Source organism: Thunnus maccoyii, chromosome 15 (assembly GCF_910596095.1).
Source record: "Thunnus maccoyii chromosome 15, fThuMac1.1, whole genome shotgun sequence".
Taxonomy (NCBI): domain Eukaryota; kingdom Metazoa; phylum Chordata; class Actinopteri; order Scombriformes; family Scombridae; genus Thunnus; species Thunnus maccoyii.
This window is the reverse complement of record NC_056547.1, coordinates 24,298,065-24,320,584: the sequence shown is the minus strand read 5'-3', so window position 1 is coordinate 24,320,584 and position 22,520 is coordinate 24,298,065. Positions and strand designations below refer to the sequence as shown.

The 22,520-nt window shown below is 39.6% G+C and overlaps 1 long non-coding RNA gene across 1 annotated transcript; it reads left to right on the top strand.

Annotated features, from left to right (window-relative positions):
- The first annotated feature begins 14,601 nt into the window (after positions 1-14,601).
- LOC121913126 lies at positions 14,602-18,604 on the top strand. Its single transcript, XR_006100214.1, has 3 exons — positions 14,602-15,614; positions 16,244-16,325; positions 17,987-18,604. It is a non-coding gene; the product is annotated as an uncharacterized LOC121913126 (long non-coding RNA).
- Positions 18,605-22,520: the final 3,916 nt, after the last annotated feature.

The following is a 22,520-nucleotide window of genomic DNA, read 5'->3' as shown; positions in this document are numbered from 1 at the left end:
CTTGATTTTTTCTATTTAATAAGAATTCTAAATATTTAACAGGGTTATTTAGCTCTTAATTAAAATTATAATTATGATTAAAATTTACTTGACATGCTAATTGCCCTTCCTACATTTGCCTTATATGGTTGTATATATTGTTGTTTTTTCTATGATATTTATCTATGCTCTATGCTTTTGTCTATACTCATTAATCGGTTTCTATAGGGTCATATAGCTCTTAATCTTTTTTTCCTTTTTTATGCTATGAGTCCCTAGTCAAGACAGATCCTCGTTTGGTGATCTCTCAGGGATTTTCTTACTTACCCAGCATTTGGAGCCACACCTCAGCCTCATGTTTTTTGGATATTTTCAGCCAATGCCCATCGAGAGATTTAAAAAATTCTGGAGTTTAAATGCGGACTGTTTCAGTCATCTTTCTTTCTCTGGCTAGCTTTGGGTAAGTTACTTTTTAATATTTTTAAATCTTAATTTACTTATGTTGAGCTTATGTCTACACTGGTTGAAACACCTGTCTGTCAATATTGTGTCTCAGTGTTAGAATGGAGGTGTACACAAGTTATGCTGTTAAACTGACTGGCCTGTGTTAAGAGCATTTTGTAAATAAATTTAAAATGTTACCCATGTTTTGCTTTGTTTTTTTTTTACTTGTATTACCAACCTATAAAAGGGGCCACAAAAGCCACAATCCATAAATTAATAAACATTGACATATTAAATTGACATTTTAATTGTTTTTATATCTGGACTGTTTGCCTCAGGAGTAGTATAGACCAAGTATAGACCATTTGGTAAAACTCTGGGATAATACTCATGGCCATGTTATGGTGCAGTCAAACCTATTATAGGCCAAAATCCGTACTTTGCCCAGAATTTACCTAAACTACAACACCACTATGAACTGGCCCACATCAGAAAGTGAATGACGGACCAAATCTGGCCTGTCAGCTGTATGTGGGCCACATAAGAGTCGTGAGGCCTTAATAGAACTCAGCCATACAGATATGCCATATCAGGCCCAGCTATGAGCCATATCAACTATTTTTTATTTAGTGTACTCCTCATAGAAGTCTGGCTTTGTTATGATTCAGTGCTGGAACTGTCTGTCCTGTCTGTCAGCTGAAGCTTGTCTGCTGCTGGAGCAGAGTTGTGGTCAGACAGGTGACAGGTCTGGTTACACCAGAATTTAACGTTTTAAAACAAGATTTTACCAGCTTGCAGGAACAGACAGCTGGAGAGTTAAAGAGCTAAAGGACAAAATACGAAATGAGTTCTGGCTCATTTAAATGTCATTGCAATGTTTGTCTTCCTCTCATTATTATCATTATTATTATTATTATTATTATTATATATAACTGAGCAACTCCTGCCTTCCTGCCTCACATCCACACATAGATAAAGGGTAACAGGGCTAGTTAGACTACTCATTCAGTAAATAGAGTTCAAAGGTGTAATGTGATGTTTTCAATTAGTTAAACTAAGTAAGAGACATCTATGGAACATAAGAGAGGGCTACTCATGCAGATGGGAAAATAGTTTTATGACTCCGTATGCTCTATATTGTTCCTGTGTCGTGTAAACAATATTCAGGTGCAGTTTACACATGTTGATGTTTGTAGTGTTGTGTATGAGATGTTTAAAGTAAGTGAAGTCCATTGAGAAGTTTAAAGACTGACCACTGTTTTATGCATAACCCTTGTGAATAAATATGTTGCACCAGTTTGGACCCAGAGCTTGATTCTGAACCTGTAACACACTTAAGCTAACGGGCTAAGATTGAGCGTTAGGTAATCGCTGTTTCCTTATTTAGCAATCAGCTATCAGTTTGCTGTTAGTAACTGCTTGTTAGTAACTCATACACATCTGCCTTTTTGTCTCACAGTAACATTACGTTTTTTATGTCCAGCAGTTTACTCTTAATTAACATCCATCAGTGTTATGCAATCCATCAGATTACTATAGCTTCCTAAAAATATGAAGTTCTTAAATGTTTGACTGCAATTTGACACTTACTGTTGATAAACTGTGATATAACTGAGCAATACAACTCCACAGCTTAATGAAGGATATCTTAGAATGAGGGTAATATGAACATGAACAGTTACTACAATGTTTACATGAAAGATGTAATATTTAAACTTTGAAACATCTCGTGTTATACTTCTGTCCATCAACAGACCCACAGCCTGCAGTGAGGGGCAGAGCTGCATCACAGTGACTGATCAAGACCACAGCAGCAACATGGGACACCTGAAGAGAGCAAAGCTTGATGCAAGACTGAAGTAGAAGCTGCAGGACATCCACCAACTGTTGCTAATACTGCTGAATATCAACCTCTCTGTCTGTTCAGCCAGGAGACACAGTGTGATGGCACCTGTGTTGGTGTGTTGATGGGAACGTCAGCTTGTTCAGTTGCTCCAGACAGAAGCATCCAGGGGTTGGGCTGAGGCTGCTGGATATTAGTGTAATCTTCACATGTTCCTTTTATAAAATCAAGTTTTATTCTTTACAAATGTGATGTTTTTTCTTCATATCTTACATTACCTGTACTTAAGTGTTGAATGTGACATATAGAACTTATAAGTATAGTTTTGTGTAAGCATAGTAACAGAGACCTAAAACAAAAATTATTTGCAACAGTTTACGGAACATTATCTAATGCTGTTTGTGTTACCAAGTGTCTACATCAGCCAAAAATGTGATAATAATCCCTGATGACAAGTGTACTGGTGTTGTATTACATTGGCTTTACAATTAGTGTAATATGGGGTTAACTTTTCACATTAATACGGAGAAAAAGAGAGGGATCACAGCCAGATCTGCTCAGGTGACAAGTACATTAATAAAATATAAATGTTTGTGATTTCTGTGAATGTTCAAACTTTTCTCCATCTCTACATTTCTTTCACAGACTGGCAGAGTGGACATGAACAGTAGAGGGTCCGCTGTGAAGGCTGGAGGTGAACTGCACTGTGGCACAGGCTGCTTCCGTAAATACTATGGAGCCCCACTGGGGTCAGCTGAGAAAAAAAAAAAAAGATCCATGGGTAAATCTGTACTTCATAAACCATGCCCCCAAATTCCAAATATAATATTCTTCTTCTATTTTGTTTTTAGATAATTTTCAAATTTCTAATTGGTCTTCACCCTGTTTGATGCTTCATAACTGGATAAGCAGTCACACTGTAAATCTAAGTCTCTCACATTGTTGTCACACAAAATTTGTAAGCATTTGCAAGTAAGCCTGGGAGGCTAACGTTAGCTGCTTCCCCACTAGCCTCAAACTGAAAGGTTGGCTTTGCAGTGAAAAGCACAACAAATACATCATTACACAATGAAAGCTGTGAAACATTCAAATGTGGTTTGAGCATATGGATTTCAAATCCAAGGGCACTGTCCACATTTTTGGCCATGGATTCATAATTTTAGGGCATGGTTTAGAAATCCGTGGGCATGGATTATGAATCCAAGAGCATGGTTTCTAAACCGTGTGCATAGATTTCTAAACCGAGAGTACAGATTTACACATGGATCTCAGCTGACCCCACGGGCGCTCCATAAAACATGATGCAATCACATGTATCAATTAATTGTATATAAATCAGTTTGAGCTCAATGGAAGTATTTGTGACCACCGAAATACAAAAGATAAATAACTTTCCTCCTTCGTTCCGTATGAATATTACTGTTACTTCAAAATAAACTTAAAGGTGCACTGTGTAGGATTTAGTGGCATGTAGCGGTGAGGTGCAGATTGCAACCAACTGCCCCCTCCAAGCATGTAGGAGAACCCATGGTGGCTGCAAAACTCCCTCCCACAGACCAAAAACATACAGGTTAGGTTAATTGGTGACTTTAACTTGCCTGTAGGTGTGAATGTGAGTATGAATGGTTGTCTGTCTCTATACTATATGTTAGCCCTTAGATTGACTGGTGACCTGTCCATGGTGTACCAATCTGTGGATGGATGGATGGATAAAACATACTTATGAAGATTATATTCCATTTCTGCCAAGTCTGTCCCGCTAGATGTCACTAAACTCTACACACTGCACCTTTAACTAAAGTTCAGAAAATGAAAGTACATTGAACAGGTGCTTCATCGCTGTCTGTCCTCTGACTGTCTAGTTTATATGTTAATTACAAAGCTTTTCAAGAACTATGGCTGGCTGATATTTTTAATATTTCCATCAACATCTTGTTTTAAAGTTGGAGAATGTTCATAACTTGAAGAACTATGTACAGTCACTGCAAGCCAGGTCAGCTGGCTAATCATGGATGAATCAAATCTCCCCAACAATTTCCAGGGAAGGTTTGAAAGTAGCGGACGTCCATCCATTCCTACTCAGCGTACATCCATCAGGCTGTAAAAGAACGGTGGTCCCATGTGATTTCTTGTGTCATCCTTTAGCAGCGTCACCTGGGAAAATGCTCTCTCAACATGAGTGTTAGATATGGGCAGAGTGAACAATCTGATGGCATCCAGTGCTAATTCATGACAACACTGGTTTCCTCTTTGAATGCTTCAACTTCCTGCCAAAATGTGTCAATGATCTGATCACTTGAGAAACCTGCTGATGCTACATTTCTTCACCAGCACTCTAAGGTGCCTAAGGAGAAAACTCAGTGGGTAAGCCTGGCCTATTTATGGTGGACATCACAGGCTTCAGGCAAAACAGCTCCAGTTTGCACAGCATTTCCAGTGATGCAGGTAAGCACGTTTTATACTGCACCAGCACTTGTTTTAGAAAAGCAAAACACCGCGTTGAGATTCTTTCCCTCAATTCAGGTGGTAATGTACTTGCTGTTGGAGTGTGGTACCCTGGTCCATCCTGGTGTGAGAGGTAGAGGCTGGACGATTTATGATTCATGCGCAATACGCCGGGCTTCAATAACTCTCCTCAATGTAGACATATACAGTCTTTTAAGATCCCTAAATACACTCAGCATGTCTCCTGTTTCCAGCTGGAAGTATTTGTTCACAGTTTTGATTTACATCAACACAGGCCGGGCTGTACATTTCATTCAAAATCATGGCTGAATAGCATCAGTATCTTCTTGATCTAAAATTCTTTTGATGCAGTCTGCGATCACTAACCAAAGGCTTGAGCCGGGTGATATCAATTTCAGCAGACAGCCTCTAATCATATATTCCAGATTACTTGGGAGAAGTTGGATAGCTTTGTTAGCAACGATATCCTGTGAGTGGCAAAAACAGCGAATAAGCTGTAAACAAGGTTGCTTTAGTTTGAGTAGCGGGAGAACGGAGGGATTTTTTCCGACTGTAACACTTGCCCCGTCTTTGGCAATCCCCACCATGTTTTTGATGTCCAGGCCACACTCTCTCAGAAAAGCAACAATTGCATCCGATATGCCATTAGCATTAGCGTCAAGAAGCTCAACAAGCCCCAGATAGGTACTGACAAACTTGCTGTGTTTGTGTGATCAGTACTTCACACATATACACAGGAGCTTGCTCACTGATATGTCAGTGATTTCATCAATGTAGGTATGTAGAATAAGGAGACTCACCAATATCTTCCTTTAACTCCTCATTCAAGTGTGATGCCAGGACAGACTTTATAACTGACATATACTTGGTCCTGTGCATTTTGAACGCTCCCATCTTGTCTCGTAGTATATCCGACAAGAAGTATAGTATGTCCACTGCATTAATGGAAGTGTGGCAGGCAATATATGTTGCAATCCTAATTTCACAACATTTTTGATCATCTTTGATCATGCCTTGACCCACCCCAGATCCCAGCAAAAGATTTGATGCTGGGCATACAGATCCAAGTTCTTAGTTTAGCTCTTGGAAACAAAGAAAATACCTAAATAAAAGATTTATAGAAATGTAGAAAAGAAATCCAAGGCATTAAGTTAATTATGTCCTTTCTCATTACCAAAATGTATTTTTTATTCATTTATGTATTTAATCATTTATTTATTTATGCTTATGTTATTTTTTGTGCTCCATATAATACACACTCACACACAGATGGCAGCAAGCTGGCCTGACCATTGGGAGCAATTTGGGGTTCTTGCAAGGACACCTGAACATATGGACAGGAAGAACTGGTGATCAAACTGCCAGCCCTGTGAACTGTCACTCATGGCGGACAACCAGCTCTACCTCAGAGCCACACCCACCAGAGTCCCACAGTTTTCACCAGAAACAAATACCTAATTAATTTCAGGGCACACTTTGGAAGTGCAAATAATCATACTGGAAGACCTATATTTTGCTAGCTATATATTTTTAGTAGAACATACAGTATATAAAAACACCTAGGAGACTTTGCCCAGATACTAATTGGTATCATCAAAGGTGAAACGGATGGAAAAATGGTGGGAAATGAGTGAAAAGTATCAGCTAAGGTGTGAATAATTCACCGCTAATATTCAGTTGACACAATCCAATATTGTAACTTTTACTGTCACTTCCTTTTCATGTAGATAAAAATAAAAGCTATATAAGTTGTGTGCTCCAGAAGAGTAAAGGGGTAAAGTGTTTTTCAGACTGACATAAATTTCTCTTGTTTTTCCCGCAGCCCCACTGGACAAATGATTTCCAATCAATTTAAACAGAGCAAAGTACTGAAATGATATTTGCACCACAAGTGGGGCCATACTCCGCTTTCTGATTGGGAATGGAAATCTATGAAACGGTAACGGCATGTTTAAAGTATCATTGTGCCTCAGCACATCTAGGGAAATCAGAAGCATCAGTACACTGCACACTGTGCCATGGCCTCAATCTACCGCCTCTGGATAAAGCAGGCAAATTAAATCAGCTGGAGGGGGGGGGAAACGGGCTTATGAAGCAGAACAACTCCCCCCATCGGCTAACAAGAGATCTCCCACAACGCAATTAGGAAGTCACACTGTGAAAAACTGAAGAAGCTGGGTGTTGTTTCCACAGAGAGAAGGTGGAGGAGAAGACAACGAAGAGGTGGGGGAGTTTACTGTGGGGACAGCACGTGTTGCTGTGCATCTACAAAGACAGCGTGAGGAGGAGAAAAAGAAGTGACAGATAGAAGGAAGCAAGAGCTGTACCCCATACGGAGTAACCTGTATATGTGCTCAGTATAACAAGCTTAGGGATGTTGAATGAGCTTAAAGCAGCATGCAAGAGCAAATAAGGAGAACCAGAGTAAGTAAGGAGACAAGATTTTCAAGCAGGCCTTCTGTAAAGAAAGCTTTTACTCTTCACGCAGTGTTTGCATGCTCTTCTCTTTTGGCTCAGCACGATGTAAAAAAAGAAATAAACATGCGTCACACCACATGATATGCATTTAAATGCCATACTGAGTGTTACTTACGCAACAAGAGTGTAATGTTTAAGCACCATGTTATTGCTATTAGCCGAGAGGAGAGAGCGGGGAAGGGTGTATGATATGTGGACAGCTACAGGATCACGCTGTGCAGAAAACTCGGAGAACACAATCAATCAGCGGGGGGCTTAATTACAAGAACGGCGTCGCCCATACATCCACCCTCTTCTCACTCTCACTCAGACTCTCTGTTACTCCTCTCTCTTTTGCCTCTGTACACACAAATATACACGATCAGAGTGTTCCCATGAGACGGCATGCTTCTTTAAGTGAGGATAAATCTGTCTTTAATATGGGTGCGTTTTGGTTTCCGCGGCAGAAAGCAGAGAGCAGGAGGAACACTTTTTTTTTTTTTTTATTGCTTTATGCATTGGCTTCATTTGGAAAATTCAATAATTTGGAAAGTTGAAAATTTCAGCTTGTAATACAGCTCAGGCTTGGAAGCATGCGGTCTGCCTATCTCTCTCTGGGTGATGGTGTTGCTGAAAACAGGCTTGGTTTCACTTTGTCCGGAGGGATCTTTCTCTCCATTCGTTCTCTCTCCTCGAAGGCAGGTTCACCTTTTCTCTTTCTCTCTCTCCGTTTATCGTCCCTTGCTCTATTTTTCCTCGGTTCCGTTCTCCCTGTGTTCCGGGATAATCTTCCTCCAGAAACCATTCCAGGGCTCTTTTGTAAAAGCAGCACAGTACATGAATTTTACATGGGTTGCACACAGTCTTCTGTCAATACTCCCACTCACCACAGCGGGTTCACTCTTCAACACACACACACACACACATTCATACAGCGCGCACGTGTGCAAAAACACACAAACCAGCGTGACCCCATAAGTCCATGAGAGCACAAATACAGACTCTCATAGCACAAGCAAAAGTTCACAGCTCTCCTCTTAGACGAATATTGAAGCGTGCAGCAACACTCATTCAGAACACAGATGAAATGCCTCAGATCAAACATGTTCTGATGGCTGCCTGATGTTTTATTGATCATAAACCATGTTAAGTATTTTGGAGGGACGAATATTAGCCACAAAAATATGATTTATTTCTGGTTCGGAATGCGTTTGCATCCAGCAGCAGTGGGTCTGACAGAGGAGATGATGCTTAATGTGACACATTAAAAGGAAAATCTATCCCTGAAGCAGAACTCCTACATGTTACACTTATGATTTTGGACAGTGCAGTCTACAGTTTTGGGCGTAAACAAGGATTAATCAAAGGCAGAAACAAAAAAGCTGAGACACTGAAAAAAAAAGTAGTCTTTGAGAAACTAATCTAAGAGCTCTTCCACTCTCTGAGTGATATCTGTGAGCACACACAGTGACAGTATCCAGGCTGATTAAAGATACAAGCACATTTTCTGCTTCATAACTGCGAACACCATTACATAAAGCTGATAAATATTGTATGCTGCACAACATCAGGCTTCATTCAAGGTAATGTCGACATGCTTGGTGACGCGGACTGCAGCCGTGAGTTTCAGGTTTTGAGCTGTTGAGTTGAGTTGTTCACAAACATTGACTGAACTGCCTGAGATCAGCTGCGAATTACACATGTATGATTTGTGCTTTGGGTTGGTATTTGCCTGAAGCACCAAGCAAATAGCCTAAGCCTTTTCTGGTGGGAAGGGCTGATCACCTGATTTGACTGTTATCAGCCTATTGAATAGGCTATTAATATCATCACACATCTGTCCCAAATATATGGGCTAGTCGGGGCTTACTAAACCTACTAATAGGTTCAGGAAGCTGTTATCACTCATTTATTTCAGTGAGCCAATGTTTGTGGAGCCCAGTAGGTGTAGAGGGCCTGTTATCAGGCATGTGCCGTCACGTGACTGTCAAGTTTTTTTCTGTGTAAACAAAACAACAAATAAAGGCTAACATTCCTATTATTCACAGTGGAAAATGCAATATTTTAAGATGGCATTAAAATGGATTTTGATAACATTTCTAGCGAGAAATGTGCATTTTATGGTCATGATCTTCGTTCAGTGAATGTATATGATATATATGTTCAGTTTGTTAGGTACTACAAAGATTCTTTCAGTGCTTTCTATTGTTGCTATGGTGGTTGTTATGGATGCCGCTATCGCTGAAACCACATACAGTAGCTTACATGTTTGAATCATTGAATCGTTGTGTCGTTATCTGAGCTGTTATTTATTTATTTAGTTTTTATTTTATGTAAATGAGATTGTGTGTATGTTCATGGAGTCCCCCCTTTCACACACAACAGAGATAATGGCGTTTGGATTTGGATGGTGTTATTTTATATAACTGTTTGATGATTTTCTTTCAATAAAATGTAGATTTTAGAGCACCCCAGGGATGAATTGAATTTGAATTCTAGAATTTGAAGCTTTGCGATTGGCTGATTTCTTGAGGAAATGCAGTGGTTGACTTAGGCTATCTCCAAGTTCTTTCATGTACATAGTCCTTTAGACTTCTTCAACGCAGTTTATTACATTGCTGTGAGAACTGAGCAAACATGTGGACGCAGTGACAGTGAACACAACTTAAAACAACTCATTTCTACAATACCAGCCAAACTACTCCTTGTGTTATGGTGCCTTTCTAATGGGAACTGTAGTTTTTAAAGTCTAGATGAAGCAGAATTTCTAACCTAACTTGCGTATCGCGAAGTAGTTCAAATGAAACAGGATAGACAGGTGGGAGGAATTTGATGGAGGTTTGAGAGTGGCTGTCACAGCTGTCAATCATGTCATCACATTCCCTTTTTATATCGTCAAATGACTAATTAAAAATAAACATCAGAGAAATGAGCAAATGAGTTGGTTCAAGCCTATGTAAGCACGTGTCATATTTTGTTTTACAGGAAGAAAACATGATTGGATTTTGATATAAGAATACAAAGAAATGTTATATAGGTGCACATTATGACCGGAAATGTGATCAAAAAGGTTTAAAAAGGCATTTTCATTTCATATTGTTTTCATATTTATATATCATATTTAGTTGGTAGTATTAAATTGTGTGAACCCCAGGGAGTTTTAGGGGGTGGGAAACACATTGGTGTTAGCAGATTTTAAAAATCTAATCATTAAATGGGTGAAAATTGCTTGAAAATTGAGGTCAAGAGCTTTCTGTAACAGCTGGTCCTATGTCTGTAGCCCCTCCTGCGGCTGAATGTTAAGCCGTCAAACATGCATCGGGTTCAAGGTTCAGAGTTCAATATTTCAAAGCAGAAGCCATGTATCACCTTCAGACTGACATGATGTTACTCTGCAGGTTGAGACCTTTCCAACAACGCATTTGATTTAGTCCTAAAAAGTTTTAATTTTCACATTTCATGGACACGACATAGCTTCACAGAACCCTTTGAAAGTTCAATAGGCTACATATTTTTATTGTTTATTAATTTATTTTTTTCTGTTTTTGTGGAAATAGTGGCAAAAATCCTTCAAGGTAAAATTGTTGGACTTGGCCTATTTTCAACCTTATTTTCATGATGAAATGCAAGATCTAGGTTTTTCACCACCTTTCACCTTTTAGCTGACAAATGAATGAATTTTATACTGCACCACACAATTATTACTTGGGTCTTAGATTATCTCTTGTCTCTACCTCAGTCTAAGAATAAAAGGAATATCTGCCATTTTTTTTTGTTCACGCAGAAAGAAACTTGACAGTCATGTGACAGCACATGCCTTAACAGGCCTTCTGCGCATAATGGGCTCCACCAACATTGGCTCACTGAAATAAATGGGTGATAACAGCCTCCTGAACCTATTAGTAGGTTTAGTAGGCCTTGACTAGCCCATATATTTGGGATAGCTGTGTGATGATAACATCTATTCAATAGGCTGGTAACAGTCAAATCAGGTGGGCTGTTTTAAACCTGTTCATGCTGATGATGAAGCTGCGGGCCGTGGAAAAAGACCCGTACTATGAGGAAAGGATAGGAACACACATGGATATATTTGAGTGCAGGCTCTCTGAATACCCCTGCAGACAGTCTGAAGATCGACAGTCTTGTTCTCCTTGCTGCCATCTATTTTGTTTCAGCTTGCTGAATACATTGCTGGGGAAAAAAAAGTTAGAAAGTTGCTCATCTTGTTCTGGCTGAGGATGAGGAGACAACTCAGAAATGGAGTGTGTGCTTAAGGTTAATGTTGCTGACCTAGAAACTGTAGCAGGCTTGAATGTTTTCCCCTCTTTCCAACATAGGCATAATCTGTGGTGAAGCTAAAATTGAGAAAAGTTCTTGGAGAATTGGGGCCTCCGGGGGTGAGGCCCCCAAAATGCCCTTATTTCGGCAGGGGAATGAATGACTAAACCACTGTAGGTAAAGAGCAAAAAAGTATCAGGGTATGTTATTTTGGTTAAAACTTAGTTAAAGGACAGATTCACAATTTTCAAGTCTGTTTTAAAACAATAGTTAGGTGCCCAAATGAACATTGAAATTGTTTTTTTCTTGCCATAATCATTCCTCCAGTTCATACTGGCTATTAGAAGATCCCTGCACTTATAATGTACGTGAAGTATGTTCACAAGCCTCCTGTGCAAAAATTTAAGTTTATCTGAAGCTATCTTCAGTCGCCCAAACATCTCACACGCAGAATATCTTGAGACTGCAATTTTGAGTTGAGCTGAAGTTGATCAGATGAACTGTAGTGTCCATTCAAAACATGCCTGAGACATCCTGCACTATGTCTTGAACATACATACAAAGTTCCTGTGTGTGAGGAATGGGAATAGAGCTGAACTCTCTAAACCTATCACACGGATGTAATCCCACCTCTGACCATGTGGGTTGCAATGGCAGAGTGGTAGACTGTCCATAATTCTGCTTGTTGAATCCACGTACAGAGGAAGAAGCAGAAGCGCCTTGTTTATGAGGTATTTTTATATATTTCTGAATGTGCCTGAGACATCCAGCACTAAGTCTTGAACATACATGCCAAGTTTCATTCACAGTACACAGTTCAATAGTAAAGTTTAAGTCTCTTAAACTTTTTCAAGTCATTAACACTATGGATGTAATCCTACTTCCAACCACAATGTGGGTTGCAATGGCAGAGTGGCACCGTCCATATTTCTACTCGTTCACTCCACGGGCAGAAGAAGAAGCAAATCAACATTGTTTATGAGGTATTTTTATATATTACTCGAGAACTGCTCATCCAAACAACTTTACACATTGACATTGCACTCCCTCATTTCCCCAGCAATCCACCTGCCAGGTATGATGAACCGGATGAACAGTTCTCAAGATATGCAAAGGACTAACTTACATACATACATACAGATAGAGAGACAGACAGATACAGACAGAGATTCCTTGCTTTATATAGAGATTTGTTCAGAAAGCAACAAAACATGTTCAGTAAAAGATGGACAGACTTTTGACAGAGACGAAAAGAAAAACACAAATATGTCGTCTAAATCCAAAATACGAAGAAGTCTATCTTGCTCTCAAATCTCAGTGTAGAAACATTTAACATGCCAGGCATTAGAAAAAAGGTTGAGGAACCACTGCATTACAAAAACACTTTGAGGAAAGGTCGTGGCCTTGTTTAAATATTAAAAAGTCAACACAATCATTAATTCAAGGTTGACTTTTTCACTGTTTAACCAAGACAACGCCCTTTCCCTCACCTTTAAGAAGTGCTTTGAGTTGCTTGAAGTGTGTTTTAAGTGGACAGATTGAAGATATGTTCAATGTAAACATTGTCTTGTTTACTTTGATTTTAAAAAAGTAATTTTCGCTACTGCAAATTAGTTATTAGTTGTACATTAACTAAGACTGTATTGCTTATTCACTTGGACTGATAAACAGTAAAGGAACTATGATATAAATTGTTATTCTCTCCTAATCAAAGGACAGTTGTCATTGATACAGTTTTCACAATTTGGAATCTACATTTCTGGAAAGAATGTTAAACATTACACACTGTTCATTTTACATTGTCGTCATATTCTTGATTTGAACTAACATTGCACCACATCTTCAATACAGTAGGTGTGAATCACCTCGACAGCTGGTCTTGGATTAGATTTAACAGGCTTAGACTGCAAGCATGGGACTCCAATATACACGTCTGTCTGGAGAAATAATAGCAGATGCTTATTGGAGTCTAACCACAGGGTTTCATCTCAACGTATACCTCATTCCATTCTTCTGGTTCTGTGTCAGTCTGTGGTATCAGTGGAACATAAACACCAGCAGAATGGAATAATTTCATAAAACCAAACAGCTTTCTCTGTTCATTGCTCATTATCTCAAAGTATGTCTCTCGATGTCTGTCTCAGTCTGTCTCTGTTTTTCCCTCCATTATTGCTGCTTGTCTCCCTGATTCTCTTTTTTAGAGAATTTCATAGCCTTGCCAAAAGATTGTGGTGATATTTATGAGAATAAATAGCTGTCCAGTACCCTATCTCTGCCTTTCTTTCTCTGTCATTTCCTCAGATCTTCCTCCTTCATTTCTAACACCCCCCCTGTGTTGCTTCCTCCCACACCGTACTCTCCTCTTCTTCCTCTATATTGCACCTGTCTCTCAAATGCTTTAGTTATCTCCGGAGTCCTCTTTATCCTCACTCCCTTTTTTTTTTTTTTAATGCCTGTCTTCTCTTGACAAAGGTGTATCACAGCAGTGGTTGCTCTCAATCTTGGAGAAGTCACTTTATCATGTAGCAGTCTGCGGATGGTGGTGGAGCTGGTTTGGGCGGCTGGCGGGGCACAGGGACGCCACTACGTTGTCAAATGTACGCACACACAAAAGTGATACGACATACATGCAAATGGTCCAATCCCCAAACCATCCCATGTGCAGAAACCCTCCCTGTCTCATCAGTACCATCCACTCCCCACCCCACCTCCACCTCGCATCCTCCTTAAGACAGAGCGAGATTGCTGTACACACACAGCCCAGCACTACATCCCAAAGCTATTAGTTCCTGACAGCGTCCTCCATTCAGCCCTGTCTGCCCCCCTCGCCCGCACACATACACACAACTCAAGGAGCTCGCCTCTCTGCACGCCACGCCGCACCCCTTTAATAGCTTTCCACGCTGCAATCTAGCCGCCCGCCCGTCGAGTCAATTGAGTGTATTATATTCGTAATTGGAGGCTATTGATTGACAGACTCCGAATGCGTCGCAGGACAAAAGCATGGGAGCTTCCAACTATTTGCACAAAAAGCAAAGCACAAAGGATTGCCTCTATTTTTTTTTTTTTCCTCCTGGAATCACGACAGGCTAGGACACGTGGGCATTCCTATGCTCACACGGACACCTACACACACACACACACACACACACACACATGCTGACAGTCACCAAAATGAAGCTTAAAAAATAGTGGAGTCCGTGGTCCAAGGTCATTCCATCAAGAGAGGATCAGAAATTGACTGAGAGACAGGAGGGAGATCTGTTACAGCAGACACAACTGTACAGGAAAAGATGGCTTAGCACCTATCAGTATGCTTGGTTTGTAGCCTGTTATGTGCTGTGTAAAGGAATTTGTTGTTGAGCCAGACATACCTGCCTCTGTTTGTGTGTATTTGAGGGTGTTAGTGTGTGTGTTTGTGTACTGTACTTGCCAATTTCCAAAGCAGGTCTCATAAAAGTGTCATAACTTTACGTTAAACGACTCTGACGCGTCGTCTTCTGCTCCCCCCCATCTCCCTTCTTCCCCACACTTAATCAAGATCCATCGTTCCCAGGAGTCTCACTGAGTGTGTATGTGTGTGTGAGACAGTGTCTGTGTGTGCATATTTGTGAGAATTTCAGTTTGAATTAGTGCCTGTCACATCATTAATACGCTATCTTCAAATATATGCTCCTTTTTCATCAACACACACTGGTGCTTTTCTGTAATTTTGCTCACAAGGTCAGGCCTGGCTGGAGGTCATGCAGATAGATGACTGGGTCTGAAAAAGAGGAAATATGACTGGCTGATGGGAAATTGCAAGGAAAGTGTCCTTGGAATTATATACCAGAAAAAAAGCCTTACAGTCTGTATTTCATTAATACACAGAATCAGATGTTCTGCAGCTAAATCTTGTCCTGTTGACTTGGAGACGAGACAGCAGGCTAAATATGTCTAGACTGAACATAAAGCTTATTTTCGAGGAGGCACAAACAAAGTCAGTGGAATGGATTTTGCTCTACTAAGGTGAAGATTCGTCTGCGGGAGTTAAAAATGTTTCAACTTGAACAAAAGATTTGTGTTAATATCCTGAAGCTTCATGACTCGACAGACAAGAAGAAAAAGGAGAGAAACTGGAGGAAAATATAAAGACATTAAGTTCCTGGTAAGTTTTGAATTTGAAACATGTTCAGGTTTAGTCCACTCACACAGCTTGTGTTTGATAGTTAGATAGTGTGGACATTGCTAGTTTGCTACCCCTTTTTTTAGCTGGAAAAAGAAGCTATTTGTGGCAAATAAACAGAGACTACGCAGACAGCGGTCCAGTAATCGCATTCGAACGAACTAAACAAAAAAAATTGGCTTCATGTCAAATATGAACGTACCTTTAGACATTCAAGAGGAAAAATAAGAAACATTTTGCCTATTCTATTTTATTCAGCCCACATCTGGCAACATTTCATTGTCTCCAGCTGTGTTGCAGATGGAGAATTTCTAAATTCTCAGGAGAGGTCAGGATATGCCAGTCAACGTTATAGCAACAATGTAGAAACTCAACAGATCACACAAATCTTTAACAAATCAGAATTTGAGATTATGTTCAGACCAGGAGGTCAAGGAGAGGTCATGCAATTTTACACACAGGCCACAAAGTGAACCTTGATGTCAGACATGTCACAAAATTCATAAAAAATAACTGCACTCTAAATATGTTCTGCTCTACTTGTGTGTGTGTTCTATGCTTGACTCTCAGAGAATACTGCCACTTCTACAGTTTTCTTCATCTATATTCAGAATGGTGTCTTGAGGTCATGATCCAACTGGCAACAGACTGAACCAAGAAAAATAAGAGGAGAAGAAAAGGCAGTCCAGGCAGGTAAGGTGAAAGAAATTGCTGCTAACTGTCACCACAGTAAGAGGGTCAGGGGGAGGTCAAGGGTGAGGAGCAGGGACTGTTAGGTGTCTTTAGTGTTGGGGACAAATTAGCCAGGGGCCCCATATAGGTGGCCTGGGTCACTCTGGCCCCAATTGATCCCATCCTCTCATGGGCTAACACCTTGCCAAAAATTGCCTGTGTTAGCAATTCAGCCTCTGGGAAAGGGTTGCTAGTTAGCTGCTCCAGATGAAAGAACAGCAAGAAAAGAGACACAAGCAAGCGGCTCACTAGAGGTGGGGGGGTAATAAAACTTTGCTTTCCATACATTCTGTAAAACATTTACAGCAAGCAACTTTTGCCCATGGTCTTAAATAAAACCAATATTCAAGATGTCCAATGTTTAAATAAAATCTTAAAATATATAAAATGCTCAATGCTCAATTGTTAAATTAAACTGCTATATGAGGCCTGATACCTTCCTCTTTTAAACATGGTAGTGAATGAAACAACAGTCTGTGTCCACATCATCAAAACTTGATGATAACTTACAAACATGAACACACGTCTTGTCCTGCAGCTTAGTTTGTTGAACAAGCCACCAAACAAACATTCACCAGGGAAAAGTGCACCGCTAACGTGAGTTAGCAGCTACGTAGCTAATTAGTTGCTCAGCTGCAGCACATTAAACAGCAGGTAAACGTACCTGCAGATGTCACTGCGGACCCGTTCAATGCTGGTTTGGTCGTTGTTCTTCAAAATCCCTGTTAGCGACACGCTGTCTGTCCATGACTTGTACTTACAGCAGTTTGTTTACTTTGTCTTAAATGAGACATTAAATTTTGCAATTAATCCGCGGTTTACAAGCATGCCGAACTGTGGGGGGGCGATCCGTACTGATCATGGATCAACTATGATCCATTGCACCACTACTGCTCACAGTGTTACATATGAAAAAAAAGGAAGAGTTAATAGGTACGTAATATTTAGTATCACAGAAATACATTTTTAAAGACAGCAAATCCTAATGAATTCAATGGAAATATACATGAAATGATTCTCAAGACATCTATAGTCTTTCATATAGTGATAAATGAGAAATTGTGAAGAAAAAATTGACAATTGGCCTTAAATATTTTAATATAGGAATAATATAGGAACTGTTGACTTTAGTGGTGAAACCCAAGTTACATCTCATGGTATCTACAGTGGTATCAATAATTAATTGAAAAAAGCAGAAGCAAGAGTTACCAAAAGTTACTTTTTAAAGCTGCTAAGCTACAATCTGCAACTTGACTACATTGGCTATGTTACATACAGCATGTTTCCACTATTTGGGGATGCCAACAAAACATTTTGGTAAATATTCTACAGGAAGGCTACTTTAGCATACTAATATTTTAGATAGTGCTTATTTAGAAACTTTAATATTTGCTTGTATTTGCTTATAACTTTGTAAGAAAAACGAATCCTTCTACTGTTGAGGACTTGTCTTTGCTGTTAGTCAGCCCAGCACACTTTTTAGAGATGGTCTTGTTTCTCTACAGTCAACTATAGACTGGTATAGGAAACACTCCTGTGAGAACAGTGTATTGAGATGAATAGTCTACATGTATGGGCTTTCAGCTGCAGTCTGGCTTTGTCTTTCCCTTTCACAAAAACAGTTTCTCTTCATCAACATGGACCTGCAAGAGTTTTCTCTCACCTTTCCAGCCAGCTATGCATGAATGGATTTTCTACACCTGTACTGTAAATCAAAAGCATCACAGGCCAAACCTCCAATTTTCCCCTTTTGTTCTTTTTCTAGTTTCTTTTGTACATGCTGCTATTTTGTTAGTCAGTAAACATTTTGGAAACACCTGTTTTGAGAGTGCAGAACCTTGTCAGAAATTACTCCTTAGCTTTAAATGTCAAGATGTTTTTTGCTAATAATCATGGAAAGACTGGCTTCTAAATAAGCAGTTATGTGCACATTGAAAATGTAATTATAATGCAGTTAAAACTCTTATGCAAGCACTATTAGACCTTGGTGACATTTCATGAACAGCAATCAACTGGTGAAGGTTTCCATTTCACTGTGTTATTGTATATCAAGGTCGAGTGCATGTATAGTTTCTATACATAGTTGGGAAAAGTCAAGACACCTGGAAGAGACAAAGTTCATGTTATACATGTTGCAAGACATGTATAACGTGCTGTCTTTAGATAGGTTTGCAGTTGCAGTGCAGGTGAAGCTGTAGTGATATTATTATATGAGAGCTAAATAAGAGAGAGATTTTCTGTTATTGATATGATGTCAGATATCTATGTTAAACATGGTCAAAATTCCAAAACTTGAGGTTAACATATGTAGAAATGCTCCCTGCAAGTCAAAAGCCAGGACTTCAACCTGCTAGGAACACAAAGGGTTCCTAGCAGGTTGCTGACGAGTTGACGTTGGCTCGTTGTGCATATTTACTCATTAATGGCCATCTGTTCCGTAGCCTTTGTTGCTGAGATTTTTCCATGCATTGTCCACTCTCATATTTCGGATCAGATTCCAGCTCGAACATGTACGAATGTATTTGAGAAGTTGAAATTTCAAGCAAAAATTAGAAAAAAGAGTGAAATCCTACTACTGTGGTTTGTTGACGTAGCCTCTGGAGCCAGTGGATGTCTGCCGAGGGATAGCTTCCGAGAACTGGCCAATCAGAACAGAGTGGGCTCTTCAGGAGGGGGGACTTTAAAGAGACAGGAGTGAAAATAGCCTGTTTCAGAGAGAGGCTGAACTGAAGGCCAGTATAAGATAAATATGGAGGTTTTTTTTTTTAACTGTAAATCATGCAAAGATATTAAATTCAAAAATGGAATTAAATAGATTAAAAATAGATAGACCTGTAAATGTACCTGATATGTCCCCTTTAAGAGTAGGTGGATGTGTGAAGTATTGCAAAGTCTAAAACTACAAACCAAAATGCAAAACTTAACCCATAGCTAATGCTATACACTCTCTCCTTCCTTCCTTTTACTATGAAATATATATTTTGTATGACTTTTGATCACTACAGTTCTCTCATGTAAATAGAATTATTTCAGGAGGTTGTCAAATTATATAGTCAGTGACTAAACCAGTGTTGTTTAACTCACAGCATTTCTGTGTGTATTTAAACGTAGCCAGTGATTGGTTCTAGTATTACGAGACAGTGAGAACGCTTTTTGAATACCTAAAATGTAGTTCACAGGGTAAATTAATGTAACTGTCAGTGTATCTAGTGAGTGATGGAAAGACAGGGGTAAGACAGTCTGTTTCATCAACATTTCACATGAAAGTTGTGAATGTAATGAGATGACGGCTGCTCTTTGAAACCTCCCAGCAGCCGCCGCACTTTGATCTGCGCCGGGCCGTCTGCAGGAGTGATGTATTTCATTGGTGAACGCTCACCGCACACTTCAACCCTTCCTATGAGCTCATATAAAGAGGAAAAGAACCTTAAGAGTCTCACCTTTTATTCCTCTACCTACTAACCACTCAAGGGCTTAAGGACCACATTACTCAAACCACTCAAGTACACTTTTGAATGAGTGGTTTAGCCAACTAATGCACACTGTACAAGCCTATTGCTATTTCCCTAAACTGTCTTTTGAACCTAAGTGATATGCTAACATGTCTTTTTTCTGCAAGTGCATGTGGGTAGCTCAGGAGGTGAGGAAACACTTGGCTATATCATTCAGCCAGAAAATGAGCACACACTGGGGAAATTATATCCCTCACATTGAATTGTGTGTTTGCCGTTAAAAAAGAAATACCTGCGTTAAGCCATGGAGATGTAAAGTAGCCAAGGGGTTAAGTTAGAAAAGGTCTTCAGACACACTAAGTTATCCTACATGATCTTTGTCTGTGTCCTTTTGGTATAGACTAGCCTACACTCAGAATCTCATTGATATTCTGAATCCAGACTTGACATTTCTCCCATTCGTTCCAAATGTGACCGTATCTGATCCAACCGGTCTGTTGGAGCCGTGGCTGTAATGTCCTAGTCAAGTTGGTCGTTCGCTCAAACAAAATCTCCCTTCTCATCTCAGGCACATGAAGATGAATACAATTTTTGACACAAATACATACACCTTTTTATGTAAAAAGAAATGTAGTAAAAAGCGTGAGCAGTGGTTTTTAAGTGTCCAGGTTTTGAGATATTCCTTACTGAGAGTTCAGGCAAATGGACACAAAACAATAGAAGTAAATGGAATTTCTACAGATCTCACTGTGTTTCATAGGGATTATTATTTCAGTTGGAGACCATCTGCATGAAAACTGTGGGATCTGTGGATTATCTGTGGATTTTTTTTTTTTTTTTTTAGTAACAAATTCCATTTACCTCCACTGATGCTGTGGTAAATATGTAAAAACACTCACAGCCCTTCTCTCAACTGAGAGCATTTAGAACAATCTGCTTATTCATTTATAGCAGGAAGAATCCTCTCCATCCCTGCATAGAATTTGTAAATAGTCCCAAGGGTTCCTCTTTTATGAAGTTTTTCTTAATTTTCTAATTAAGCTGCTGTGTAATGGCTGCAGGTATTAAACAAACTTAAAGGAGGGAATAGTAGATACAAACAGAACATAAGTACTGATGTTTCTGCAAAACCTCTGCAACTATATTCTTCATTAAGGAGAGGCTTTCTCTTATTCTGTGTGAAATTCGCTTGGGAAGTGTGAGGGCATGAAAACTGGTGTTTCACCCCAAAAGCATGAGACTCATAGAAATTAATTTTTTTTATGACACTTTAAATCACCTTTTCATTCTTATAATTATTGCATTTAAATGTAGGATTAGATTTAATGTTGACTGCTATGTAGTTGTCTACTGAGTGTAATACTGACTGCTAACTGCCGGTCACGTCTGACTTACTAATGTTACAAATTCACAAACTGACTGAAGTCGCTACTTAGTACTGAACATCCAAAGATCCTGAGGGTGATTTAAACTATCAGTTAGCATTAGTTGTTGGAGGCTGAAAAATGCAGCCACTGCTGGTCGACACTCATGACTCTGTTGGTGTTTTTGAACGGCAAAAAGATGAAATCCCCACTAAGTTTTTCAATAAAAATAAAAGCAGTAAACAGTGGTGGTCCTCTCTCTCACAAACCATCTTTTTCTGAGTGTAAAACATTGTTTGGCAATGCATGTTCACCTCGTAACAGCCAACAGTTTCATATTGTAGAAGAAGCCAGCTCACAGTAGTGATCCACTCTTTATTATATGTGGAACAACTGAGCGCAGGTGGTGACAGAATATTTTATGTTTTAAAGGTGTCTTTGTCACAATGACACACTCTGTCTGAAATCATGCAATGTACCTCTATTACATATGAGATCATGCTGAATAATTCCTAAAGAAAAAAAAATCTGTTACTGCAGATGTCCAAGCTCATAAAATATTCCCCCGCATGCCACACACGAGCGAAAACAATCTCAGATAAAGTGGCAATACCTATATACACCCTGGAGTCTCTAAATTTCCTTTAGTGATGGTAGGGGAAGAGGAGAGAAACTCACAGAAAGCCTTTAAACTGTGTTGTCCTTTCAGTGATCCATTTTAAAATCATTTTTGTTCTTTTCCGCTGTTAGGAGAAAATCTGTTGTGACACCAACACTTTTCTGAGGTTGTTTTGTTTTGAACAGAAGGCATGACACATTCACTGGAAAGGTATTGGTTTTGAAAAGAAATGCATGGACGGATGGACTTTAATTTATTTTTGCTCCAAGTGTGTGATGTGCCTCTGATTGGCCATCAGTCTGGGCGATTACTGCCAAATCCAGATCAGGGTAAATTGATGTCTCTGTGTAGGGCATAAGCAGAGTTTGTTTTGTTGTTGTTGTTGTTGCATAGACATCAGGGATACCGTGTTCATCTCAGACCAGCGAGGGTGACTTTGACAGCACACCAGAGGGCTCTCGGAAGAGGGAGAGAAGAAATGAGAAAATGCGATGGAGGAAAAGAGAGAAAAGCCTAGAGAGGTGGCAGAGGCCAAGAAATGCAGACAGGAAAATCTGTGAATAGCAAAAACTCTACACAGGAGTAAACATAAAGAGCTTTCCTCTGAGGCTCTTCATGCAATCGTCCCTGTCATATTCAGTAAAGCTTTGCTCGCCTGTCACAAAAACAAGGTTAGCTGTTTCCCAGGCTTAGTGGCCCCCTTTCTGTGGCAGATACAAAA